General features: G+C 40.8%; 1 non-coding gene across 1 annotated transcript; it reads right to left on the bottom strand.

Annotated features, from left to right (window-relative positions):
* Window positions 1-9,610: 9,610 nt before the first annotated feature.
* Window positions 9,611-9,717, bottom strand: LOC141624447 (small nucleolar RNA R71). The gene has a single exon (XR_012534254.1). It is a non-coding gene; the product is annotated as a small nucleolar RNA R71 (small nucleolar RNA).
* Between the last annotated feature and the right edge of the window lie 5,102 nt (window positions 9,718-14,819).

Raw genomic sequence — 14,819 nt, 5'->3', positions numbered from 1 at the left:
GACCATGTATGGAGTCTTACCCATTCCTAACCAAGAGCATGAGAATTCAATTTCACCGATGACTTTGATCATGTGGGTTTCCTCCAAACCTTGTGCATTGTAAAAGTAATTTCCCCAAACGGGGATTTGATCATCCGGGATATCCCCCACATACTTAGCCACAAAGAAAGTGACCAAACCTCCACTATTGATTAGACCCCCCTCTTCTGTAACACCCCGATTTCTAAAGGAGCCTCCAGCAAGACATTCCTAATAAACCGGACTGTTACCATCTCGGTTTCCCGAGGTAGTGAATAACAAATTAAACTCCAAGGCAATTTATATAATTATTTTTAACTTAACTTTTACAAACCTCAATTACATCAAATTACAAAGAACTAATATAGATAAAAGTGAAGTCTTCTAAATAATGATCTAGCTACTAAGTCTTCTGATCCAGTGTCTCACGCCCACCAAGCTCCCGTTCTATCTCTTAAACCTGTCAAGTCTGCTCGCCAATATTTGGGTCATCACAGGTGTTCACGAATACACAGGGTCAACCACGAGGTTGAGTAGGGAAAACAATGAAACAACAAATAATATGATATGCATGCTCCTCCGTCACCTCCATCTCCATCTCAACTCATATCTCATAACCAGTCTCATAGCTCATAACCCGAACGCCCACCATACCGATCCCCAGACTATATATATCGACCGTAGCCGATCTGCCAGCTCGCAGCTGAGGACACCAGGGCAAGTCCTGCAGAACCCGCCTGGGCCTTATCACAACATCATCATCACCACACCCCATCACCACAACATCCCCCATCTCCAATGCATATGAATGCTCAAAAGAAATTAATGCAACACAATATATATAAATCAATGCACTGATAAATCATAAAATCATGTCGGTTACCCGATGTTGTGATATCATACTCAATACCATCAATTCAATCAATCACCTTCCCGTATATGAATCATAACGTAATCAACAACCATGAATCAAGTCAACACAATTTAACAACAACGATAATAAGTCAAGTGTATTTCCCTACCTCAGTACTGCAGTCAATTAGTCGGGTGTCCAAAGAATATTCCACAACAATTAAGCCCTCACGAAAGATAATTAAATGATAAACAATCACTTAGCTATTCCCGTTCCCAAAATAGAAAGTTACTAAAAATAGAACTCCCTAAATGGAAAGTTTCCTTAAATGGAAACTTCCCGATATAGCGTTTTCCATTTAACCATCTCGACTAAAACCCGACTTGAATTATTTAACTGACTCGGAATTAAATTGAATAACCAATATGATAATTAAAAGATTAAACGAATTATACGATTAAGAAAACCCGAATCAAACCTTTGAACAACTCAACAACCCGACTCAAAACCCGTCTTTAATTATTTAAATAACTCGGGAATTAAATTAATTAATTAAGAATACGACCAATTAACGAATTATAACGATTAACTATGAAAACCCGTTTCAAAACAATTCGAATAACCCGACTCTTACCACCCACGCCTTCACTCGCCCACACTCCTCACGCGCCGCCCGAACCACCCCCCGACAACCACCAGGCCAGCTCCCTCTTCGACCCCACCACCAACAACCACCACTACTGTCGATTGCCGACCGACGAGTCGAACCAGGGCTGCCATTTGGCCTGGTTCACCGCCAAGCCTCACCAAACGTCCCCCGTCCTCGACTCACAACCACCGCAAAACTCACCTTACCCCCCCGCCAAACCACCACGACCTTGCTCGCCGTCGAACAGCGTACCCGTGTCGTGGCGCCGCCGGTCGACCTCCCCGAGTCCACGGTGGCGCCACCCAAAACCTAGCATTCTAAACCCACCTGAAAACCCGTAACCAAACCCGTTTTGCCCCCTTAATCGATATTGCCTGCCTCTGCCACCCTAACCACCTACAACCACCCCAACAACCACCACGTTACTCGCCACACACCACACTACTCATATACCCCGTCAACAACCACCAGCATCCCCTCCCTAAGACACGAAACAACACCCAAAAACCCGACATCAATGCGAAAAACAGAGGAGGGGGGTTGAATGCTTACCTTTCCGCCACCACAACAGCCACCAAGGCCACCCACGGTCGTCGACAATAGCCCCTAGCTCATCCCTGCTGCGCCGCCAACACACACGACCACTCCCTCTCTCTCTCTCTAAGTGTGAGGGTTGAAGTTGGAGCTGCTGAAAGGAGGGAGGAGTGAGGGAGGCGGGTTGAGGGAAGGGTTTGGGTAGTGTTTAGGTTATAATTAGGGTTAGGGTTTAGGGTTAATTGGGCTTAGGGTTAAATGGGCTGAACATGTTATTGGGCCAACTTAAATGGGTTAGCTCACAATTCGTATTCATTATAAACCCGTCTCAAATAACTTACGATAGCTTAACGTAATTATCGACTCAACAAATAACCCGACTTAATTAGTAATGTAAAATGTATAAAACTAATATATAATAATATCCGTTTAATTGATTATATAAAATACGGGGTATTACATCTTCTATTTCGGTGCTTGATGCATGAGTTAACAAAAAGCCGTGCACAATCCGGCACCCCCTCACCTTTCAGAAGCATTGTCCATATACACTCGCTCAACGCATCACTCACTTTGGTTGGCTCTCCCATAGAGAAGAACAAACAAGCTATAAACCTCGTAAAAATGCGGATAACGGGGTTTGTGATGGCAGAGTGCTTGTCATTGTGGTATTGTGTGTTTCTCCTTGTGAGATGACACCATACTTTATTGAGCTTCCCCTGATGTGGGTTAACAAGGGTAGGAGGTTTGGTGATGTTCAACACCTCAAAAGTGATTGAATGCCACGCTTTGTTTAGCCTAAAGTTAATCCTCTCATGAGCCCTCTCCCTCGTAAGCTTGATTCTGGTGAGAAATTCAAAGGTATAAGACCGATAAGTATCCGCATACACATCCAAGTACCTCTCCAACCCCACCCAACTCAAAAGTTGGAAAGTAAGCTTCTCTATGCCTAGTTTTTAGAGGGTGTCCCGGTGGAAAAATTTGGTTATGGGTAGGGGGTGGTCTTTTTCTAGCTTTTTGAAAACCTTTTTGAGGTCGACATTCAACCCCTCATCTCCAAAACATGGCTTGGGTGCACTTGGTTCCCTTTGTTGAACGTCCTTTCTTTTACTGAAAACCATTGTACCTAATAAGAAGAAGCAACAAAAATACCAAAGCACTCAAAACTGATTTTTCACTCTTAGAAGCAATTCAACAAACACCTTCTATGCACTACTTTAAGAGGGTAGAAGTGAGTGATGTTTGATGAATTCCTTATTCCTCACTTATAAAATAAGTTTAATCCAGCAATTATACACCACAAGTGACAATCACAATCCAAAATTTGACACAGAATAAGACTAATTTTCGAAATTTCTAAAGCAAAAATTGAAAGAGTTGGAAACGTTGTCTTATACCTTCTCGATTCCACTTAAATTGCTTGATGATTGATGTATAATACCGATTAACCCTCCTAGAGTGCTCCAATACCCAAAGAAACCACTTGAGATGCTTGAAATCAAACGCTTGAAAAGTTAGGGTTTGGGACGAATTTGGGCAAAAACTCAGATTTTTGATGCAAAAGTTGATAGATTGATGATGGTATGTTGTTTGGAGATGAATTTGATGATGAAGTTGGTGATTTGTTGAAGTTGTAGGTTGATTTGAGGGGATGTTTGATGTTGGTGTTGGTAGAAGATGGTGTTTGGAATGAATGGGTGTCAAAAAATATGTGAAGGTAAGAGGAAATTCTCGTGTGTGGAGGCTTAAGACTCAACCTCTGGCAGTCAGATGCGCAGGCTGCACTTTGGACTGAATTCGTAGCTTCACTTCGAGTCCTAACTTTTTGCCTTGGTAAATTTGCTTACCTTCTTTTCCTCCTTTTCCCATGTGACCCATGTAGCTGACTTTCCGGGTCATTTCAACTCTCATTACTACCATGACACGCTTCCCAAGAATCTTCTTCCGACTCCCTACACACTTCAACAAACCGTCAAAAACTTCCAAAATTGATGCTCATATATTTAGAAAGGTACACACTAACTAGAAAAGCGGTAAATTTGCGAAAAGGAAACTATTCTATCAAATCATGTAAAGTTCATTCTAAAGGATAGAGTATATACAACTTTTGCCATTTATTTAACGTTGGTGGCTCGACTTAATACTTCATTCTCATCAATCTTGATAAGTTGGGTCTTCAAAAGTGATCTCTTCAACCAATTGCATTTCCATCCAATCATGATAAACCTTAAGCCTTTGTCCATTGACCTTGATCCTTTTCCCCGAGCTTAGGTTCTCGACTTCAACCGCTCCATGAGGGTAGAGCTTTCTTGCGATGTATGGCCCGAACCATCTTGACCTCAATTTCCTGGCAAATAGTTTGAGCCGATTTCGAAAAACAAGGACCCTTTGACCTTCCTTGAACTCTTTTCAACTAATCATTCAGTCATGCCATATCCTTGCTTTTTCTTTATATATGGCGGCGTCATCATAAGAGTCAAGAGGGATTTCCTCCATTTATTAAAGTTGTAAATTCCTATATAGCCCCGCTTCATCAAGGCTTTGGTTGAAGGATTTGATTGTCCAATAGGCTTTGTGCTCTACTTCCACGGGAAGGTGGCATGCCTTCCCGATGAGTCGATACGGGGACATGCCGATTGGAGTATTATAAGCGGTGCGATAGGCCCAAAGGGCATTGTTTAAACATTGACTCCAATCCTTCCGATCTGGGTTCACCATCTTCTCAATGATTCCTTTGATTTCCCTATTAGATACCTCCACTTGCCCATTTATTTAGGGATGGTAAGCGGTGGATACCTTGTGTGTGACTCCATATTTCTTAAGTAATCCTTCTATGACCCGATTGCAAAAATGGGTGCCACGATCACTTATTATAGCTCTTGGGTACCCAAATCTTGAGAAGATATGACTTTGCACAAAGCTTGATACGGTCTTGGCATCATCACTCCGGGTTGGATTTGCTTCCACCCATTTTGACATATAATCAACGGTTAGCAAGATGTAAATGAAATGTAAGACCCCCATAAGTCGGGACCCTTTCTCAAGGCATTCCCAACGCATGGGGGCATTACAAGACTTGGTTTGCCAAGCTTGTAGTGTGAACAATCGAGTAAAGAAGTACTTAACATTAAACTTAAATAAATAAGTTTTAGTTAGATAAATAGTACAAATTTAGGGGATGCAAATGTCATCCCATTTAGTACAACCCAATTGAAATAAAGTGGAGTTTAGAATGTCAAAAACTAGATAAGCATAAGTGGTTACGACTAAATGAAGACCGCTCCCAAGCCCTCGCATCATATCAAGCTAACCTGTCAAACACTGCTCCCCATATGGGCAGAAATCACCATATGGTTCACCACAGACATTTAAAACCCAAGTGTTAGCTTAATAAGACAAATGCTCAATAAATGAAATAATCAAGACTACATCCTCATGTGATAAATGCTAAGACAACAAATCATAAATCCAACAAGTGTATGAAATGCATGCCAATCATTCTCCAACATAATCACCTCCATATACCAATGGTCGGGACACACCCAAGATGCCACAAACCAACACTAGGTACTCGGAACACGTCCGTGGTACCGGGCCCGAGAACGACTCGAGTCCCCTGCCAGACGTTGTGCCTCAACCACACAAGTTCCTCCAAAACTCAAGTACTAAATGTGCACATCCCCCGTGGAGCGGGAAGCTCCAAGGGATGACTGAAGCGGAAGATGGTCTTCCAACCGCCTTCCGTCTCCATAACCACAACCAAGTATCCAGCATCATCCTTCATTGTCAACCAAACAACAATAAAGCCAAACAATTCCAACCAAGACAATTATTTAATCACATTAAACATAAGTATCAAAATGCTCAATTCTTCATTAATTCACCTCTTCTCATGTAATTGCTTCTTAACATATTATAATACATTGTAACAATCATATGACAATTAACCATACTTGCCTTAGGATAATTATCATGAAGCCATATTATTTCATAAACCCTAATTACCAAAAACATGTTATAATGCAACTACCATGAGACAAGTGCAATTAATGATAATAAATGCATAATTAAACACCCATATCATTATAGCTAAGTAGGGAAACCCTACCTCAAGGTTATATTCACAAATCCTCAAGCTAACCACTAGAAATGCTCCTCAATGAAGATTCCTACATAAATTAATTACTATATTCATTACCATAATCTACTATGACAAACATACTAATTAACCCCTTAATTACTCATCTTATTTTTCCATAACCTAATTAATTATGAGATAATCTACTAAGATAAATTAAGGTTACTAATACAAGATTAAGGGAAATGAAATCTAAATTGACTTATAAACAAAGTGGATGAACAAGGAAGAAAAGATGGTAAGAATCCATCACTTGTGGATGCTAGGTTTTGAGAGGATAAATTCATGGATGTTTTAGATAGATTTTAAGGAGTTTAAAGAGTGGTAGGATAAGGTTGGGGAGTGAATTTAGGTGATAAATATGAAAAGATAAGGTTCGAAAGTGACACTCCAACAACCAAGCTTCTCGCGTAATCTGGACTCGACCGGCACTCGGTCGAGTGAGCGGTCCACTCGATCGAGTGTAGGCTCCACATAGTCGAGTGGATGGTCACTCGGTCAAGTGACCAAATTTCATAACTTCCAGCCTTCGGCCAAAGTGCACTCGGTCCTCGACTCGGTCGAGTGGGGCTTCACTCGGCCGAGTGGATCGTCTACTTGGTCTTTATAAATGTGAGGTGTTACATGAAACCATTTGAGTTTGGGAAAGTTCCCATGAAATCGATCCCCCAAACATCAAATATCTCGCAATATAATATGGGTCATTGCGACATTTCATTTCGCTTTGAGAGGCTCCCACTTCTTTGACATCTATCACAAGTCTTCACAAAACAGTGGGTATCTCGAAATAGACTTGGCCAATAGAATCCGCATTCTAACACTTTCCTTGCCGTTCGTTGTGGGCCAAATGGCCACCACATACATATTCACTGCAAAATCGGAGTATGGACGGTATCTCTTGATCCGGGATGCATCTTCTTATCACTTGGTCTTGGTAAATTTTTCAAAGGTAAGGGTCATCCCATAAGTAGTATTTGGAATTTGCCTTGATCTTACTTCTTTGGCTAGAAGATAGTGTGGAAGGGAATCTCTTTGTCATCATGTAGTTCACCATGTTAGCATACCATGGTTCAATTGTCTTCAAAGTATAAAGCGACTCATGGGGTAGGCTTCTGATGTGACCATAATTAGAGCATATTTAGTCCCCGAATTAGCCTTGTTCCCATGCTTTTTAGTGCATATTTGGGTCATTTATTGTCTTTAGTTCTTTGTTTTGCATATTCTTTGAGGTTTTGTGTCCTTGGTAGGAAAGGAGTGCAAACCTTGCATTTTCATGGCAAAATGAGGCTAAATTGATTGAATTTAATGACCAAGCATCAAGGAGAGACAAGATTAGAAGGCCTTTTGTACATACTCTAGTAGATGGGCAATGATGAGAAAAGATCCTTGCATCCCCGAGGAAATCCTCAAGGATTTTATGAAGAAAAAGGAAGAAAAGAAGAAGGAATGAAACTGTTTGACAATCCGTGCGGATTGCCCTGAAGACGCCCGTCCAAGGCCTACAATCCGAGCGTCTTCCTCAGCTGGACGCTCGGGCAAAACCTCTATAAGGCGCCCGTCTTCCCCCTCTAGACGCCCGTCCAGAAGCACCCAAATCCGCCCGTCCCGTGCCAAAAACGCCCAGATTCCCAGACAGTACTTTCGTCTTCTACAAGCTTCAAGGAAGGATGCACATCTTTCTAAGACCGGCGAAAAAGAGACCGGAGTATCCCTAGAGACAGGCGATTCCTCAAGGACTTAAGCGTCATTTAAGCCCTTAGTAAACCCTAATTTATGTACCTAATCCCCACTATAAATACCCCATTAGTCTAATTAGAAGAGCATGTTCTTCTTAGCAATCTTTAGTGTAGTTAATATCAATCAAATCTCTCTTTAATATTTTAATCAACATTTAATCAAGTTTTAATACAAGTTTTATTTCCTTAATCTCTCTCTTGTTCATCCTTTATTTTGGGTAATTGAAGATTATTTGTGTTATTATTGGGAGATTGACAACCTTCCAATCAAGCATCAAGTAATTCTATTATTCTTTGCTTTATTATTGGAATCATTAGTAGGTATAATTCTCTTAATCCCTTTTTAATTATTGTTAATCACTTTCATTTATTCATCATGTTTCACTTTGTTGGTATGATTGACAACCTTGCTAGCATGTTCAACATGATAATGAGTGAGTAGTTTCCTTAGCTACGGTTAATGGGTAATTAGGGGAAACCAACATGGGGAATGATTCATGCTTAAATTAATATGCTTTCATAGTTTATTTGCTTGCTTGTTGTGATCTTAACTTATGCACATGTTATGTTTGATGAAATGTGAGCCTATGAATCCTTGCATTTTGTACCCATCACCTATCTTTTCAATGAGACTTGTAAGACATAAACCAACTCGAGTCTCATTAGACCATGCATATTGTTGAGTAGGGAAGATTAAGTCGACTTGTAGGTGTTGTACAATCTAATCGATTCGGCTCCGGGACCCAAACTTTCCTAGGATTGTAAGATATAAACCAACTCGATCCATCACAACAATAATTGCTTGCATCTAGTAGGAAAAATGTTTGTATGATCAACTCCCATGAATTCCTTATGAACCCATGATATCCTAGCATTTTTAATCATTTGTTTACATCTTTCGTTTTGTTGCTTGTTTATTGCTTTTATTAGATTAGAATCATCAACCCATTATAATTGTGACAACCCCTGGCGTCGTTGCCGGGGACGGTGTTAACTTGATTTAGATTTTCTTGTATTGTTATTAGTTGTGTCTTTCTTTGCCTTGGGGAAGTAAAACTCCTCAAGGTTTGTTCTAATTATTTTTAAGTTGTTTGATATTTTACATGTCTAGAAGATCGCAAGGTGACTTGTTACCCTTTGATCACGAAATTGAAATTACTTTGACAACCAATAGAAGACTTGCTAGGAGAACTTTGAGAGGTATTGGTGAGGTTGTAGATATTCAACCAAATACTATTGAGTTCATCAACCCTTTTGCAAGAGAAGGTGAGGAGAACCCAACACAAAATCCAACACAAAATCAACCCACAATGCCTAAGTTTTCATCACATTCCGTACCCACCGAGGAGAATCTACCCAATGGTACTCCCACACCACAACACTTAACCGGAAATTTTATTGCCAAATCCGCATTTATCCAATTAGTCGAAAGAAGCCAATTTGGGGGGATGCCTAGTGAAGACCCTCACTCTCATATGGAGACTTTTTGCGACTATTGTGATGCGATTTCTCAAACCGGTGTAACTCAAGACCAAATTCGATGGGTCTTATTTCCTTTTTCTCTAATTGGCACCGCGAAACAATGGTTGAAAGGCCTTGATAAGGCTACTCTCGGAATCGATTCTTGGAAGAAGTTGGCTCTAGCTTTCTACAAAAAGTTCTATCCACCGGAAAAGACTAACATGCTAAGAGCTCAAATTACGGGCTTTAAGCAAAGAGATGAAGAATATTTGTATGAAGCTTGGGAGCGATTCAAAGGAATTTATCGCTCATGTCCTCATTATGGACTTAGCGAGTGGTTCTTGGTACAACAATTTTGGAACGGTCTTTATGAAGACTCAAGAAACATTCTCAACATGGGATCAAATGGATTGTTCACCGAAGTTGATGACAATCAAACTTGAAACAAAATTGAGGAAATGGCGGTCCATAACTCACAATATAGTAGACCTCGCAAGGCTACTAGAGGAGGAAAGCATGAAGTGGACTCCATTATTCAATTGGGTGCTCAACTTAGTGCTCACATTGATACCATCAATTTGAAGTTTAAAAAAGCTATGGCTAGACTTGAAGAAGCCTCAAAATCAGCAAAGCATCATGTTAATGCCATGACGGCATCTTCATCAATCCCAAGTGGGATATGTGAGAATTGTGGAACTTTGGGACATGACCAAAGTGAATGTAGGGGAACAAATGAACAAGTGAATGCTTTTCAAGCATACAAGAGTGGTACCCCTTATTCAAACTATTACAATGAAAACACCAAATTCCATCCAAATCTCTCATACAAAAGCCAAAATGTTCAAAACCCTCAACCAACATACACCCCACCTCCCATGAGAAACCAAAATCAAAGACCCTTTTACAACAAAAACCAAGGTTACCAAAATCAAACTCCATACAATCAATAAAATACCAAGGTTTTGATGTTCAAAAAGCGGTTCTCCAAATGCAAAAGAATCAACAAGAGTTTTTCACTCAAATGCAAAAAGATAGTCAAGCAAAGGAAATCACCATCAACAACATCCTAGCTCACACCAAAATGTTGGAAACCCAATTGACTCAACTAGCATCTTCAAGCTCACAAAGACAAAAGGGGCAATTACCACCTCAAAGTAATCCCCCAAGACATGAAACGGTTAGTGCCATTCACTTGAGGAGTCGTACAAGGTATGTAGCACCGAAGAAGCAAGTTGAGGATGAAGTTGTGGAAGCTAGTGACAAAGAAGAAATTGTGCAAAACTCCAAGGATGGAGAACCATCAAAAAAAGAAATTTCAAAGAAAAATGAAGACAAGGTCAAGGAGAAGGAGCCTATTGTGATTAGACTTCCTTTTCCAAGTCGTCAAGACAAGCCCAAATTTGATGACCAACTTGGAAAATTTATGGAAATTGTGATGAATTTGGAAGTCTCGATTCCTTTCACGGAATTAATCAATCACGTGCCGGCCTATGCAAAATACATGAAAGACATCCTCACAAAGAAGACTTCGATCTGGAAGCTTGAGACTATCGCCTTCACTAAGGTGAGTAGTGAAATCCTTCAAGGGATTTCACCTCCAAAACTCAAAGATCCGGGAAGCTTCTCAATACCGTGTACCATTGGCGACACCACAATCAACAAAGCCTTATGTGATCTAGGGTCTAGTGTGCGTGTTATGCCGTACTCGGTGAGTAAAATGTTAGGGATGGGAGAGCTTAAATGCACCAATATCACACTCCAAATGGCCGATAGATCGACGAAGACACCATTAGGGATATGGGAAGATGTTCCCGTAAGAGTTGGAAATTTTTTTATCCCGGTGGACTTTGTCATTGTTGACATGGAAGAAGACTCCAACATTCCAATCATTCTAGGAAGACCTTTCTTACACACCGCGGGTGCGGTGATTGATGTGAAGCATGGAGAGCTCACTCTAGAAGTGGGAGATTAGAGCATAACTTTCAATCTTGACAAGACCATGAGAGCTCCCCGTTTGCATGAACCATATTTTATGGTTGATCATTATAGCCGGAAGGATGATAGGAAGAAGTCGGAATTCCAATGGAAGAAGAAAATTGATGATGCTCCATTCAAAGAGCAAGTGAATTGTAACAAAGAAAGCTTGAAAAGCTCACAAAAGTCGAGCAATGAAGAGGATGGCCTCATTGGCCAAGACAAGAAAGTGGGAGAGTTGTCTCTATCAACCCAAGAGATCTTTAGTGACCAAGTAGATGAAGTTTGTGGTCTTTGGGATGATGAGTTTGAAGGGATTTTCAATCCCAATAATGCTATCGATGAAGACCAACATGAAGGACAACAAGGGCAAAGGTCTATTGAAGATCTTTATCATGATAATGAACAAGCTTTTGACTACTTTTTCAAGGTGTTGAGCAACATCAACAACACCTTGGACATGCCCCCATGACATCTCACTAAGGATGAGAGTTTGGTGGAGTCCTCCCTAAACCACCATTTGTAAATATTTCTAACTCCCTAACTTGCATTTTAATTCTTACATTGCATTTTTGTCATTTTTGGATTTTTATGCTTTGATCAAGGTAATTATCATTTTTGAGAGAAGTGAGGGAGGGACTAATGATTTAATTGATGTGTAGTGCTTTAGCTTAGTGTGGGGATAGCAATTGCCTAGGCTATTCATGCCTTAGTAGTGCCCCTACAATGACGAACACGGGATTTGAAGAATGAAAAATGACAAGGGATATGCAAGTGCACGGATGGAACTGAATCCGGGTAGACCAGGGAGAATCCAAGCATCTTCAAGGGGAATCCGCTCGTCTCCAGGAAATCCGAGCGTCTTTGTCAAAAGCCGCCCGTCCACTTTAAACTGAAAAATTGAAAATTTGGGACTGTCGAAGAATCCGAGCGTCCTGGTAGAGAAGACGCTCGTCCTGAAGAACCCGCTCGTCTTTGCAAAAAGACGCCCTTCTTTTTGCCAGTGCAAAACAAGAAAGCTTGCTGTATCAGAATCCGCCCGTCTTCAGCAGAATCCGCTCGTCCTGCAGTCGAAGAATCCGAGCGTCTTTGCTGAAAGACGCCCGTCTTTAGGCGAGAATCCTGAACCTAAAATAGGCAGAATCCGAGCGTCCCGAAGGAAAGACACCGTCTTCCCCTGCAGTTTCAAAATTTTCGGGTATTTTAAATACCCCTCCCACATTCATTTCTTCATTCATTCATTCAAAACACTACCCATAAACCCCAAAACTCAAAACCCTCATCCTCTCCATCACCAAAACAAGATTTCCTCAACCAAATTCAACAAAATCAAATCCAAACTTCCGTTTAACAACAATTAATCACTCCTCTTCCAACAAAAATCAAACCAAGCACCAAAATATTCAACCTTTGACTCGATTTTTGAAATTACAAAGGCAAAGCCTTTCATCTTAAAATCGATTTGGGTATACCTGGAAATTGAATATTTTCACTCTTTTCTTGGTATTTTCATCAATGGCAAGAACAAAAGGATCAACAAAGGCACCTAAGGCAAAGGCACTCTCAACAAGACAACAATATCTTCAAGCAAAGAAAGCCTCATTGGCAATGGTGGTTGCTAGTGCAAACTTGGAAGTTCAACAACAACAAAATCCTCCCTTGGAAGCAACAACATCAACAACTCCGGAAATTGCTCAATTATCAAACTATCCGGAGATAATTTTCATTTCTAACTCCTATAGGGATACATTTGCCAAGTATGCTAGGAAATCCTTTCTACCCACCAAATTCATATGTGAAGATGCCTTGAACAAATTGGGTGTCCTTGAACAAACAAAAGCCTTCTTTGAAGCCATGGGGTTGGGAAAATTGTTTGCTACAAGAGAATTGACATACCCCTCCCTTACCTTGGAATTCTTGAGTTTTTTTGAAAGTAACTAAGGTAGAGACTAGAGAAAACATCGAGTTCCGCCTTGCCAATGTGAGTAGGCGCATCACCTTTGATGACTTGGGTAAAGCATTAGGTCTTAGTGATTCACCAAGTTATTACAAGAAGCCCGAAAAATATGACCCCGCTCCTCTTTGGGAGGCGATTTCCGGGAGGAAATTTGAGAATTATCATGCTAGTCGCGCTCTATTAGTCCACCATCCGGGCATTAGAGTATGGCACAAGGTCATCGGGAATACTATCATTGCAAGAAAAGACACTAACTACTTTACCAAGCTCGATTGTGTTCTACTTGAGTCGGCCTTAAATATTGGAATGGAATTCACCAAGCCTTACAATTCTCTAAGGCTTTTGGTGGAAAGATTTCTCAATGTTGATTGTGGAAAGCAAGGCACCGCTTTTATCGTAAATGGAGGTCTAGTTACTCTTTTTGCTAAGTACTTTGATCCGAATTTCAACAAGGATAGCAAGTATGTGGCGAAAAAAGGGGGTCATCTCATTGACATGGATGCCATGATTAACAAGTACAAGTGGGTTACCCATAATCCTCCTGATACCAAATATGGGTGGCTCACCAATGATGCTAGATATTTTACTTTGCCTTCCAAGATATGCCATTTGAGTGTCCATCAGACAAACTACCTTCTTCCCCTCTCAAAAGAAGCCGAATACATCATCCGTCAACAAAGGGGTGAAATTGAAATGCCCTCCTCCTCCATTGTCACACCACCCTATCCATTCAAGTATCAAGAGTTCAAACTCGAAGGTGTTGAAGCAAGCACTGACTACATGACTCTACTTATGCAAGAGATGCACAAACAAGCTTATAAGGATCGGGAAGATGCATACTTAGCCCAATATCCACCCCTCCTTCATTTAGCTAGGCAAGGACTACTTGATCCTTCATGTCCTTTGCCTAGTTGGGCGGATAGGGAAGTCTTCTTTCCAAGTGCATCTAGGGGTGAGATACCGAATGACGATGAGGTTGTCGGTGATGAGGTTGTTGATGAAGAGGTAAATGATGAAGAAGAGGCTAATGAAGAAGAAGAGGATGATGAAGGAAGTGAGCAAGGAAGTGAAGAGGGAAGTGCTGATGAGTCCACTTATATTGAGGAAGATGATGACAATGATGATATGGTGGAAGACTAGCAAGCTTTGGAGGCTCCTACCCTCTTGAGGTTTGTCTACTTGTTTCTTTGTTTCATTTATTTTATCTTTATCATGGTTGGAGAGTCCTAGCAACATAGAGGACTAACACCTCGGCCCCATTGAGGTGTTCTTATTTCATTGTTCCCACTTTTGAAAATCCAAAATGACAATTTAGTTTCATGCATTGCATCTTGTGTGCATGAACTACCCCCAACTTTAGGACATTAGAAATAATGTCTATCTCGGTTTGGGGAAGTACATGCATACGCAACGAGAGATAATCTAAATTACGCTCTCCGTCATAAACAAAAACCCATGCATCATGTAGTGTAGTATAGTATAGCTTGCATTTAGTGTAG

The sequence above is a fragment of the Silene latifolia genome, chromosome X (genome assembly GCF_048544455.1).
Source record: "Silene latifolia isolate original U9 population chromosome X, ASM4854445v1, whole genome shotgun sequence".
NCBI lineage: Eukaryota > Viridiplantae > Streptophyta > Magnoliopsida > Caryophyllales > Caryophyllaceae > Silene > Silene latifolia.
This window is presented reverse-complemented; position numbering and strand designations above follow the sequence as displayed.